At 43.0% G+C, this 13,221-nt stretch overlaps 1 protein-coding gene and 1 long non-coding RNA gene across 49 annotated transcripts in view; both read left to right on the top strand.

The window, feature by feature from the left end:
• Positions 1 to 13,221, top strand: part of CASZ1 (castor zinc finger 1) — a 269,195-nt gene that overhangs the window by 10,643 nt on the left and 245,331 nt on the right. For 2 of the 47 annotated variants that reach the window (XM_064397437.1, XM_064397435.1), the window contains exon 1: positions 11,374 to 11,416. The exons of 44 other annotated variants lie outside the window; for them this stretch is intronic. The gene's annotated coding sequence lies outside the window, so the exon portion shown is untranslated. Of the gene's footprint in view, positions 1 to 11,341; positions 11,417 to 13,221 lie in introns of those variants that run through there. One more of the 47 variants, XM_064397434.1, reaches the window with a different exon arrangement.
• LOC135285054 (uncharacterized) lies at positions 5,401 to 10,564 on the top strand. Of its 2 annotated transcripts, none has more exons than XR_010350060.1 (4): positions 5,401 to 6,124; positions 6,266 to 6,326; positions 6,549 to 6,660; positions 7,100 to 10,564. It is a non-coding gene; the product is annotated as an uncharacterized LOC135285054 (long non-coding RNA). The 2 variants fall into 2 exon arrangements; XR_010350061.1 differs by having other exon boundaries at positions 7,097 to 10,564.

Raw genomic sequence — 13,221 nt, 5'->3', positions numbered from 1 at the left:
TGTGGATCTGTCTCTTAGCTGCATGGCAAGGCTGCTTTGTAACAACAAAGAGGAACTAAATATTGGCCAAGGATGCCAAAGCTCATACCTGCTTTTTGGGAAACTGCCCTCACATCTTTAGTGTCCATAGAGTGGCTGGGCCCTGGGATTAAGGTTTCAGCGTGATCCTTGGCTTACTTCTCTTAGAAAGATGAAGAGCTGAGTTGATTTGAGAATATTACTCCTGGAGAGTTCATTGATTCCTTCACTTGATTTCTGAGGAGTGCAGGGAGGAGTGATGTTTGCAGTCTTCCAAAGCACACATGCCCCAGTTTGTGAACATTGCAAGCCAGTAGCCTTTTCCAGGTGAGAACGTTCTTGGAGGTTTAGTACCAGGGCGTGGTATTGATCCAGCTCCATGTGTTTGATGGTGATGGCTATGTTCAGGAAGGATGAAAGGTGATGAGCCTGGACAGGAAGGGAGGTGGCTCCAGGAAAACTTGAAAAACAAGAAGCATTGTTTTGTTCTCAATGTTGATCTTTTTCTGTAACTTGGGCAACTGTTTACTATTCTTGCACAGGAGAGGAGGGAAGTACATGAGTAATCAACTCCAACGAATGACTTTGCTCATAAAGTGGTAGTTACACCCTCTCTCAGACCCATTTTCAAACAACCCATGGCCTTGATATTACTTTATGTCACCTTCCATATTCCTTTAGTGCAACTTCATTTGCAGCTCAGGATTCAGGATTCTTCATAGGGTTTCCAATTTTGGCCTGCTCTCTGGAAGGTATCATTGGCCATCCCACTGCAGGACAGTAGAGAGGGTGTGCACCCTTGGCATATACGACTCCACCTGCGCTAGCAAAGCTGCCATTAAGAGCAGCAGGGAGAGTCTCTCTCCAGGGAGACTCCATAATGCTTTCCCTATATGATGTAGCATCACCTCTAGCTTACTTACTATGAGGAGGAGTCCCCTGAACAAAGAGCATGTGAGGATGGCAAGCATTTACTCCTGCCTGCTTGTTCTAGCTTAGCTGCCACTGCCACCCAAGAAAATTTGCAAAGTTTTCTTCTAGTACCTATCCTCTCCATCTCTAACATGATTCCACTAGATGGTGCCAAGAACTCTCATGCAGTTGCAATGAGTCAGAGACCTTTACTTGCTTTGTACCTCAGTGAGAAGGTGCCTCTGGCTTGGCATGCAGGCTTTTCAGGAACTGTTTCCCCAAGGGGCCATTTCCCAGATTTGCCTCTAAATCAAGGAAGAGATTTATGAAGTGGAAAGATATCATAGAGACAAGCTGGCATGAGGGGAAGGAGGGGAAGATTGTCTTCTGTACTGTGGGCAGAATTTTCACAGGCTGTACAATTCATAATTTGTTTTGTGGGATTTCCTTTATTCCTATATTTCCTTTATTTCCTGTGTTTTTCTCTAAACAGTATAATTTTTAGTGAGAGGAGGGCAAATGCAAGGGCTACCCAAAATGATGCACAGTGAGCTCTTCTCTGAACAGCTCTCTATGCCCTTCAGGCCTGATCTGAAACAGCTTCTCATAAAGTAGCCCTGTCCAGCAGCTAGTTCCATCAGTGTATCCTTGCTCTGATTTATCACCCAGTTTTCTCCCAGAGGATTCTAGGATGCACACAATTCTTTTCATTTTAGGAACTAGTATCCCTTAAGACTACCTAAAATGAGCAAATTCCCTATACCTGTCCTTGTATGAAAGACAAACACTTCACTGAGTCCCACTAATGCTGATCATCTCCAGAGTTCTCATTTTAAGAGCAATATCCATATTTATTTTGGTGAAGCCATTAAGCATTGTAGCTAATCTCAGCTGCTGAGAAGTGAAGCAAGTGACATAGCTGGGGATGAAATCCAGCTTCAGATGTTAACTCCTCTCCAGTTCTCAAGAGCAAATCCTCCAGAACTGTAGAACTTCTTAATTCATCAATTTCTGATGCATATCATCTCCTTAAGGGATTTCTAAACTTTGGTTGTCAATAATTCCTGGTTCCTGGAGCAGACCCTTGTTTTCCAGATAACTTTAAATAAGCAAATAGGGCAAGTTTGATTTTTTTTTTTTAAACACACCTGGTTTTGCTCTCTAGTGAATATGATTCACCTCACTTACTTTGCAGAGTAAATGAGACAGACTCTGGAAAATGCCTATATTGTGGTTTGCTGTGACAGATAGTTAAAAAGCTAGATCACTGCATTTTTACTTTTCCTTTTTTCTTCTTTTCCTAATATTTTTTCATTTCTGAACTTGTTTGTTCTTTATTTTCTATCTTATTTCTTACCCCCCTCCTCCCAGCCCTCTGCCAATTTGCCTGCCCTGTCTTCTTTCCCTGTCCTCCAAATGACTACACAGGCCACAGCAGTCATATTTCCTTGACATCATCCCATCAGCAGACTGTGGCTGTGCCATGTTAGTGTGCATATGTTGTGACAAAAGCAGTACAACCAGACAGGGAAACAGGGGGATCGAGTACCCCCTGAGACCCTCAGAGAATCACAGGGAATGGGAGGCAAGAGCTGCTGTTTTTTGACAGAAGAGGATCCAGCTGTTCTGGGGGGTGTTAGTTCCAGCTGTCAGCTGAAATATTTAAAGGAGATATTTTCTGTTTTAAAATCCTCTCCATCCCCCTTGCAGTGCTGCTTAATTGCAGCTCAACACACTTACCACTGTTACATTGTGTTCTTTGCGTTCCTGGGTTCAAGACAGCATTCAAAAGCAGGTGTGGCTGTAGAAACTTCTTAGGGAAAAGGAGTCCTCTCTTCCTGCTGAGCAGGTAGTGTTGGAACCGGACTCTGAACAAGACAGATGGGGCCAGCTGTGCAGTTTGCATAGTATAGGAGCCCAAGCAGGGGCAAGACTGATCCCTGTCCACGAAGCTGCAGGGATGGAAAGCAGGACTGAAGCAGAGTGTAGCTAACCGGAGATTTGGAATATGGAACAGTCTGTGCTGGAAGATGACTCTGAGAGAAAACCATATGAGTAGAGACCCTCCTTACCCCAGTAGTCCCGTCAAACAAGAGCAATGGCACACACATTGCTTACTCCTGTGACTGCCTGTCACAGGAGTAAGCAATATATATATAAGTTCGTTTATTAATATATTATAAAGTTTGTTTTTATGTATTATGGCCACGACAAAAGATGCTGGATTTAGATTTAGGTCTGCTGTGAAGAGATCAAGAGAACAAACTCTAAAAAGGCAGAAGTGAACATAGATAAAGCAAGCACTCTAAAAAAACTAATGATTGAAAAGGCCTGGCTGGAAAGCATAAATGACTCTTATTTCTACATCTTTCCTCACTCTCTCCTAAAACATGCACAAATGTACAAAACCCATTTTCTTTACTACTCATTCAAAAGCCTGGAGTTTATTTCCCTAAATATCATCTCATCTTTACAGTTGGAGTAAATTCCCACCCAACCTAAAAATTGACCCCGTGATTTCTTTGAAAGAGCTTCCATGGCCACCTTGTAATGAGAACAGTGGTAAACTGCTGAGGAGCCCTTTGTGGTACTCTGTTCCATCAGCTGCTCTAATACCTTTTTGATTATCTCAGTGGATAGAGATATAAATGCTGCACCTTGGATCCTTCACTTGCAAGCTATCTCTTTTTTTTTTTCACTTTCTTTTTAAAATAAAAATGACTGCTGATGTTTATGCCCCTGTAATACATTATGTATTATTTTGTTTTAAGCGCTGCCTTTTGCATCCTGACAGTAACAATAAAATGTGAGTATGGGATTCCTAATACAGACAGACTAATGTTTCCACTGCTAGCCTTCCCTATCTCTTCTTTTTCCTTTCTGCTCTCTAAGCACTTTTCTAAAGGCTCCTTTTATATTCCTAATAAAATTAGAGCAAAATACATCGATTTACTGGAAAAGAGGGTTTGGATTTTTTTCCTTGGTGGTAGCATTTTCTCTACCACCAACCCCTTAAAAATGCTGGTGAATATTCCATGTAAAAGACATCCAGTTTCTTCTTTTGGGGTGTTGGGGTTTTTGTTTGCTTTGTTTTGGGGGTTTTTGGTGTTTGTTTCAGGTTGGTTTTGATTGGTTGGTTAGTTTTTTCTTGTTCTTGTTCTTTTTTTATCAATTCCCTGATAATTTCCCCCCCTTGGTTCTGAGTATACTCTGCTTGTTGCCCCTGCTGTGGACCAATTTGTCTATGCTGATCTTCTGAAGTAATTACCTTTCATTAATGCATTTTAGTCATATCTCCAAATACCCGTAAATGGCTGGTCTGCTCATAGTGGGAACTGATCTGGATGGGACCTTTTACTCCTTTTCCATCTATAGATTGTGCAATCCATATCCTGATTTCTGGCTTCCATTTTAGTTTAATGGATCCACCCCTTGCCCTGCTCCTTATTTGCCTCTAAAAACAACTTCAGCCAGCTGTTAGATTACCAGAACCAACTTGGTGGTGGTGTTACAGTGATGTAGGAAACCCTACTTGAGAAATTAGTCCTGTTGTGGTTGTACTGTTGAATCTCACAGCCATAAGTTGTGCATTGGGCTCTTTAACTCCTTCTGAGATTTGTGTTGGTCCCGTTGTTTTGCACTCTAACAGCAGCCTTCTTGCAGTTACAATAAGGGGAAAGAACAATCAAAACCCATTGAGTTTGTTCATACTCCACACCACTTGAGAGCTTTCAGAACCCATCACTGTGCTTTGGGGATTTAAGATTTCTGAGACATTCACTTAGTTATGGAGTAGGCTAAAATCTGTCATGCTCATTTAATGAGAGAGGAGGAGAGGAAAGAGACACAGTCACACATGAAAAAAAGCAATTTTCCTTGTAACAGTTGTGTTAAAATATTGATACAGATGCATAGTGGAAAAACTTAACGAGTTGTTAGTGTTAGAAATAATGCCAGCATTAGGCATCTCTTGTGTGCAGAGTTTCCAAGATGGTATTTAGCATTTCTGAGAAAGAGGTCTCATGAGAAATGTGGAATTGCTCTACCTGGATCAGACCATGACACTTCAGTCTGGTGTCTTCTCCCAAGACATCTAAGCTGTCCTGTCTGTTACCACAGGAAGAGATGATAGAGGCCATAGTGTGATGAAGACCTGTCTGTTTTTACCAAAAGCTTAGAGTAAGGTTGGGTGTTGAATGTTCTCAAGTGCCCCGTATACTGCATCTCTTACCAAGGGTACACTTTGGGTTCAGAACAAAGAGCTTGTGATTAAGGCAGTTTATTGGCAGACACACTATCCAATCTTGATTCCAAACTGTTGCAAAGTTTATATACCTTAGGCACATCACTTTTTCTGTGCATTACACTTAAAAAATTCTTCCATCCCCCTCACCTTTTTCTCCATGTAGCATCCTTTGACTCTGCAGGGCTGCAAACATAATAGAAAACATTTATTTTCCATGTATTTTTACTGTTTTCAGTGCTGTGATTCCCTGATTTTGATCAAGGCTTCATCTTCTGACACCCAGATGCTCTTGCTGCTTTGGTTCATTGTCAAATTGGGATGTCTCAAGGCTTTCAGATGGTGAGCTTACATCAGGATGGGTATTCCCTGGAATCCTAGGGCTTCACTTTGAGTTTAACAAAGAGATGTGGATACAATGTGAATGTTTGCAGTAACAGGAACTTCAGAGAGACCCACAAAATCTTTTCCAATGCTGTTCCTTAGTCTTGGGGTCTTTCTTTGGTTCTCACGTCTGGAAAAGTCACTGAATTAATACATTCTGCAGAGCATAAACCAAGCCAAACAGGATATGCTGGGCTTTGTTAATGCAGACCTCTATCCATCAGAGACTCAGTTGAGACCAGTAAATCTGAGCATTCCCTTTAAGATGAAAATGAGAAAGGAATTAATTTTAATGAGTGATGTTTTTTCTGCTGCTTGCCCTGTTGTGTATGGCCTCTGTGTAGGCAGTGTGATCTGCCATGATGTCAGTGCTCTATGATCAAACCCCTTCCAAGAGGGGATAGATTACATATGTTTCTGTGTCAAGTCCAGTCCCTGAAGAATGTTGCCAATCCATTAAGAGCCTGGCAGGCTGTACTGGGAAATGCTAGCTTTTCCCAGAGCACAGAAGAGAGAGGCAAGCCTGAGAATAAGGTGGAAGGAAAGAATCATCTCAGCAGCAAATCTGTATCCAAAATGGACTTCTAGGGATATATTGTCTTTAGCTTGTATTTTGCAAAATGCTGTTCACTTTGCTGAATGGCCTATTAAGACTTCCTAGCAGAAGAGCTTTCCCTTATGACTGCAAACCATTCCTATACTCTACAGCTTGCTTGGCATCCCTGGCTCTTGCTTGCCAATACCTGATATTATAGAGACTTGAAAAACTGTAAGTATGTTGGGCTATGCTCTTCAACAATCTGATTCAAATGAAATGCTTGAGCCCTATTGAGTACTAACCCTTTGAATATCTGGTCCTTGGTTTTACTGAAGGCAGTATGGCTTTGCATTGGATCCAGTAAGTATATTGATTCCTGGTCATAGTGAAAAATCAGACATAACTGAATTTTGTTTCTCTTCTATGAGACTGTTTATGTATCTGTCTCTACAGAGATCAAGAACAAGGAAATCCAGCTGCTGTGGTATCTATTGCTGCCCCTAGTGGGCTTCTGACAATGGACTGGAGTGAGAGATGCCAAAATTGTTTTGTCTTACTTTAAGTGGTATGATACTTACAGATATATGGCTCCCTAGCAGAAAGGATAACCCTTTATTTCTATTGTGTGGGTGTGATGCCAGGAGAGGAGTGTTTTATAGTAAAGAAAGGAAGTGAGGTGAGGGTCTCCTGTGGGCTCTGTAGTATTTTGAACCAAGGCTGGACTCAAAGGAGGATGCACAATACAGCATGTGGAGGGCTCAGTCCAGATTCCTGACAACAGGAAATGAATCTTCCAAATTCTTCTCACATTTAAAATTAATTGGTTGGGGGGGGGGGTGGGCAGTAGCTTTTAATATACATTACTTAACTGTAGATAGATCTGCACAAGTCCCTCCTTTGCGTCCCCTTATGTCAATGTTTTAGTCTGAATTATTTCTGTTCCGCTCCCCATTACCAACAAGACTTCTGTCTTCCACTGCTGAAATCTCTGTTCATTTAAGCAGGAAGGAGTAGTAGCTCCATCAAAAAACCTACCAAATGTCCAGAGCTGGCAACAGTAATGGAGTAGCAATGTGGAAATTGAAAGGACAAGGAGCAGGGGGATTTGCTGCAGTGCTGCTTACTAAATGATCATGGGCATCATTAAATGAGTGGCATCAAGTGCCAAGCTTTCAAAAGCTGTCTATCTCTTTCCTGGGGAAGTTCCAACCTGATTACCAAGTGTCCTGCTTGAGATACACCTTAGAAAGGAACCATGAAAAATATAGAATCATATTTTTCTGAGAGAACTAAGGGGGTGATTTCTAGCTAGTTTTCTCATATTTACACCATTTTGAGTGAAAACTGCTCAAGGCACCTGCCATGTTGCTTATGAAGAGGGACTCCCAAACTGTTTCCATTCTCTTTGCTGGCATACATTAGTGAAGCATCTTTCTCTACCAGACCTACTAGCCAATCTGAGCACAGCTTATCACCAGACTCATTTAATGAGAATACTGACTGGTGTTGGCTTCTGGGATCCCAGTGTGACTGACCCAGCTCTGCTGCATGAGACAGGAGTTGTGGGTTCTTGGTGCAGACTGTTGGATTAGACTGGGACCCTGGCTACACCCTCTGCTTATAAGCTGTTCTCTTTTTGCCAGCTTCCCCTCAAAGTGCTGAAGTGCCCCCACAAACCACATGCCCAGAGCACTCCATTCAGGTTTGTCAAATCCCAGTTTGCCTGGTCCCTGAAGCAGCCTCAGAGAACAATCAAAGCCACTGCAGTGCAATTTCCGACTGAGAATTTCCTTCCTATTTCTGAGTGAACGTGTGTGTGTGTGTATATAAAAAAAAAAAAAAAAAAAAAAAAAAAACCACCACAACCCCACAACATTTTGGTTTTGTGCACTAAGCACTTTTGAGGGCAATATGGGGCCCTGTAATATGGAGGTTTATAACCTCCTCAGCTAATGCTCTCTGACACTCTGTTTTGATATCATTACTACATTATACTCACAATTTTTGAGTGAAAAAATACAGTACTTAGAAAGTCGAAATTCATAAATAAATTCATGTCAAACCGCACTTAATATTGATTTTGTTAGTGTTCAGATTCAATAATAAGGTACTGCGTGCATGAATATTTAAATATAATCATCATTTCTGCATCTCCTAATGGCCTCTGCTCTTCTACACTCAATTTAAACACAATTTAAAAACTATAATGTATTGAAAAATACTAGGATTTAGCAATAAATCACCATTGGGATACTCCAAGCCTTTTATAGGATGGCTCAATATCTGCTTCTCAAGGGACAGCACAATTAGATTCATGTTTTTAAACTTCTCAATTATCCATATACCATAATTTTATGTGAAAGTTTGTTTCTCTTCCTCCCCCCTCCACCCTTGCTCCCCCTCCTCACCCTTCACCAGATACTCTCCCAGTAGGAAGCGGAGAAATCGCTAAGTGTTCTCTTAGCTAGGTTAGTATAGTAAAAAGGAGTCAAAGGTCACAGTCCTCAAACTGAATTAAATCCAGAGGCTGTCAGGGAAAGCAGAACGCTGACTCACTTAATCACATTATTTGGGCAAAAATATAGGGGGAGGAGAGAGATAAAATGACTCAAAATGAACTCACCAAGGAGGAAACGGAGTTTTTATATTTATTTAAAAAGCAATATTCGTCTTTATCAAATAGACGCAGGATGGTTCGATGAGGATGGAGCTGGCTGGTCATTTGCGCAGTCGCAGGCAGGAGGGCTCTGGCAAGCAGATTTTTCCCGAGCAGGATCAGTGAGGGAAGGATGCAGTGCCCTCGGTGCCTTCAGTGCCAGGCTGGCTTGTTTATTGATGGGGGGTGTTTCTGTAGTGCTGGTCGCTAAACCATCTGCAAACCACACCCTCTGAGGTAGGTCATTATCATTATCCTCATTTTACACATGGGGAAACTGAGGCACTGGTGGATGAAGTTGTTATGGCAGAGTCCCAGTGACAGAGCTGGGTCTTTGGGTTCCTAATGCTAATCCCTTTGCCCAGGCTATATGGCCATTCTCTCTCACCAGTGTCCTCAGAGACCATGATGGAAAGAGAGATTAAAAGGATCTAGTGCTGGAATCTGATACAGTAGCACTAACATTTTAGGAGAGCAGTATATCCCAATGGCATTGGCATGGGATTAACTCTGCTGGTCCTGAGGGTGGCTTGCTAGTTTTGTTCAATGTGTTGCTATCAGATGTGAGGAAATTGTCAGTAGGGGAAGAGAGGAGTGCAGGTCTGGTGTCCAATGGAGAGGACATGGTCCTGTCACTGGGTGATGCTGGCAGTGCCACACAGTACCCTTGCAATGCTTCATAAATCATTTTGTGGGGCTGGAAATCACTGTTGGCTGGGGATCAAAGTGTGGCCTGATTAACAGCATCCATCCACCCTGGTGGTGGAGGGAGGGCAAAGGTCTGCTGAGGGGCACACAGATTGCTCACCTTTACAATCCCCTATCAAGCAGCCAGAACTCCTCCAGGCCACACTGTATCTGGCTGAGTTTTTGCTTATATTCCATATTTCACCTAAATTCATTAGAACTGTTTTCTAAAGAAATTTAGTGTGTTTCATTGGAAGCAGTTTTTATCTCATACATCTGCCAAAGCATCCTCTCCTGCTGCCTCAGGATCAAATCAAACTTATGAAGACCTGTGACTGGATAAAACAGATGTAATTGATGGGACAAAACTCTAACCCAGATGAGATGTTGTGATTCTGTCTGCCACAGTTTGAAGGTCTGTTCATTCTTTTTTTGTGGGAGAGTAAGACAGACATTCCTTTCCTTGATAGACAGGAACCACTTTCACCTCTAACAGTTCTAGATCTCTTTTGTCGGGCTGTTGTGTTGATCTGCAAAATACGTTTGCAATCCTGATACCAAATATTGTCCACCTTCCTGTGGGGAGGAAGGGATAGCAAATTTCTCTATAAGAAAAAAGGCAGGGTCAGGAAGATAATTGCAAGAATTATGCAGGTGCATACGGGGTTTTAATTTTTTTTTTCTAGGCTGTTTTTGAGCTTCTCTGAAGTGTCAAAAAGTAGAATCAAAGTCTTATCTGAAGGGACCTATATATGGCAAATGCAGTTCATCACATGATTTCACCAGTTTTTCAGTGTATAGCGTATTAGGGAGCACCTAGATCTGTGTGTTAGGGAATGGAATATTGGCGCTTGTTGAAGGTCCACTGGCATACAGCACTTCAGCTTGGTGGAGGCTGTTGGGGAATGCACACCTGGATGAGCGGCAGACTCGGACTTGGAGATGGAGATGCAAACTCCAGAAGAGCCCCAACAGCTCTCCAAGGAGGTGTCAGAGGAGGTGGGCAGGTACTCGGAGAAAAAGCTGGCAGCAAAAAGTATTGAAGGTTTTTCACAGTTGCCTGCTCACAGACTCTGCATAGCCACATATGACACAGCAGCAGGATTTCCTGTCTGCCTAACGTGGTTGTCCCTTTCCATGTATTTTCCATTGTTCTGACAAGATACTGGATACCGCTGATATTGCAGCCACCCGGTTCTCTTTTCAGGACCCTGGTCCTGCGGCAGGGAGGAAGCGAAGCCCTCCGCTCTCGTTGCTCACTGCCACCGGCCCGGGGCCTGCAGGGGACGCTCTGGCCCTGCGGGGTTTGGGAGCGGCCGGAGACGCGTCCGTGCCGGGCTGGAGCGGGCCAGCGGCGGGCCAGGAGCAGTAAGGTGACAGCAACGGGTCGTACTTCAGCCCGTGACTGAAGAGTCCCCAGCTTCAGAGAGACATTCACCGCCTTTCCCTGCATTTGGTGCTGGCCATTAAAAATTGGTCATCCTCTGTTACAGCTTCACTTCTGTCGCTTTCCATCCCAGAGTCTGTTTTCTACAGAAAACAACCACTCTGTGCGAGGTGTTCCAACTGGAGCGGGGAGCCATCTGGAGCCCCCTCTGTGTGGGATGTCCTGGCTGAGGTGGGGGGCACGTGTGTCTGTCTGGCATCCCCACCATGCAGGCTGGGGTGGGGAGTTGGCTGGCATCCCCTGCACAAGGGGTGCAGGCAGTGGAGGGATGCAGGGTCAGCCCAGTGCTCACCAGCTGAACTGGGTACCAGCTGAGCATTGTTTAAAACAAGTGTGCTTGGTGAAAAGCCGCTGGTATCTGTGGCCCGTCCCAACAGATGTCACCAACAGATCTGTATTGATTCCAAGGCTGGAACCTTGTCAGTGGTGGAGGCAGATGGCATGTTGCTAATAAGTAATGAGTGCTGCTGGCAGAGTTGTGAGGAGAGTTTGGATCAGTCGGACAGTGTAGTGGCATGATGCCATGGGCAAGTAAGGGGCATCTTTGGTCATCTTTGCCCTCTCGACATTCATTCCTTTTTTCTGTGTGAACATTAAATTTCTCATCCTCTCTGAATCTTTGCTTTTAAATATTTTTTGTACAATCTTTTTTTCCTCTCATTTCTACTCCTTTTTTTTTCTTTTTTTTTTTTTTTTCTTATTTGATGCTCATACCTGTGCTTAGAATGTTTTTGGCTACCAGTAGCATCCCTTTCATGTTTATACCTCACTGCATCATGTTGTGTAGGAGACGGAGGGAGGGAAGACAAAGGACATTCTTGCTGGCTATTGTAGAAGAGGGTCAGTGTTACATTGGGTCTGGAAAAAGGTCTGTGGATCACATTGGATAAGCATCTTTGATTCCAGACCTGGAATCTATCTATGTGATAGACATACCACTGCTCAGTAGATTGGATTTCTGTCATCATACTTGCTTCAGTTATCAGAACAGGAGCCAGAACTTGCAGCACTTCCATGCACAGACTATGAACAGCAATAGCAAGGAACACATGCATCCAAGCACATAAACACTTTCATTCTAAGAAGTGCTAGGTACATTTTTAAGTGCTTATGTGCACTAGGCATTTAATTTATACATCATGAATGCTCACGAAGAGCTCCTCATCTCCTAGCTTCCCACAGACAGGTACAACCAAGTTAATCAAGTGGTCACTATTGTATGTATATAAGGTTTTTCTGCTATCTGTTGTGTGGCAACTTGAATAGCACAGTACGCTGTGAAATATCTACTTTTTTGATAGCAAGCAACTGGAGAGTATGGCTAAACCAAGGAGAAATTCCAGCACGATTGCTTTGCTGATGATGTTTTTGTTATTTTTATGGGCTGGCTGCATTTCCCCATTACAGATTACATTGTGCCTAAAGTCCTTTTAAGAAGGAAGACCCCTTTCCCATTTCCTGCAGAAAGTGACTCAAGCTCAGCATCTCCAGCATCTTCATTTAGTGATGTCACACCACACAAGACACCATTCTCAGGAGCGCAGAACCTGGGGTTACATTCTTTACCCATGTGCCCAGCAGCTGGAGACCACTGTAAGAGTCCCGAGTGATATCTGCTGCTGCTTTTCTTATTAATCTCTCTGAATCAAATTTGATGACCAGAAGAAACATGATAAAAGAAATACACTCAGGTATGAAGGGTGGATGCCTTAGTCTTTCAGTTGTGATCCAATAATTTTTATTTCAGTACTGAAACATAAAAAGCAGTTGTGAGTTTCCTTTCCTGTGGTAACAGCTTTTGACTTCTACCTAAAATGTAGCTCTCTTTGTTATTGTAATTTCTGGATTAGGGCAATAGCTGCATTCTCTTTAAGAACCTGACTATAATAGCTAAAAATCTGGACTGAGGTGAAGCTCCAGGGAATCTGTTTGCAAAGGAAAGAAACCCTGAGTGCCTGCAAAAGCTAACTATGTATTTGGCCTCAAAGCTTCTATTTTCCTAAAAAGGAAAGGGCAAAAAAGCCTTGGACACTGTTTCTTTGAAAGCTGTGAAAATTAGAACAGGTGTGAGCACAGGCAGCTGCTGGGGTGCTGTGTGCAGATATTCCTGCTAATGCCTTCTTAGAACTTAATCTCTGAAACCATCTGCTTGTGGTGAGCACATGTCCCGGAGGCAGAGGGGGGCAGAAGCAAATCCAGCAGCCCTACAACTTCTTCCACTGCAGCTTGAGTCAGAATTTTGAATAGCAGAAGAAGATTGAGTTGTGTGTCAAGAGGCTTTAGTCTCAGATTTTATGAAGCAGGAAAACTCCTTTGTCAGTTGCCCAGGTTCAGGG

This window comes from Passer domesticus, chromosome 22, assembly GCF_036417665.1.
Source record: "Passer domesticus isolate bPasDom1 chromosome 22, bPasDom1.hap1, whole genome shotgun sequence".
Taxonomy (NCBI): domain Eukaryota; kingdom Metazoa; phylum Chordata; class Aves; order Passeriformes; family Passeridae; genus Passer; species Passer domesticus.
The sequence above is the reverse complement of the archived record's forward strand: the minus strand, read 5'-3'. Positions and strand labels throughout refer to the sequence as shown.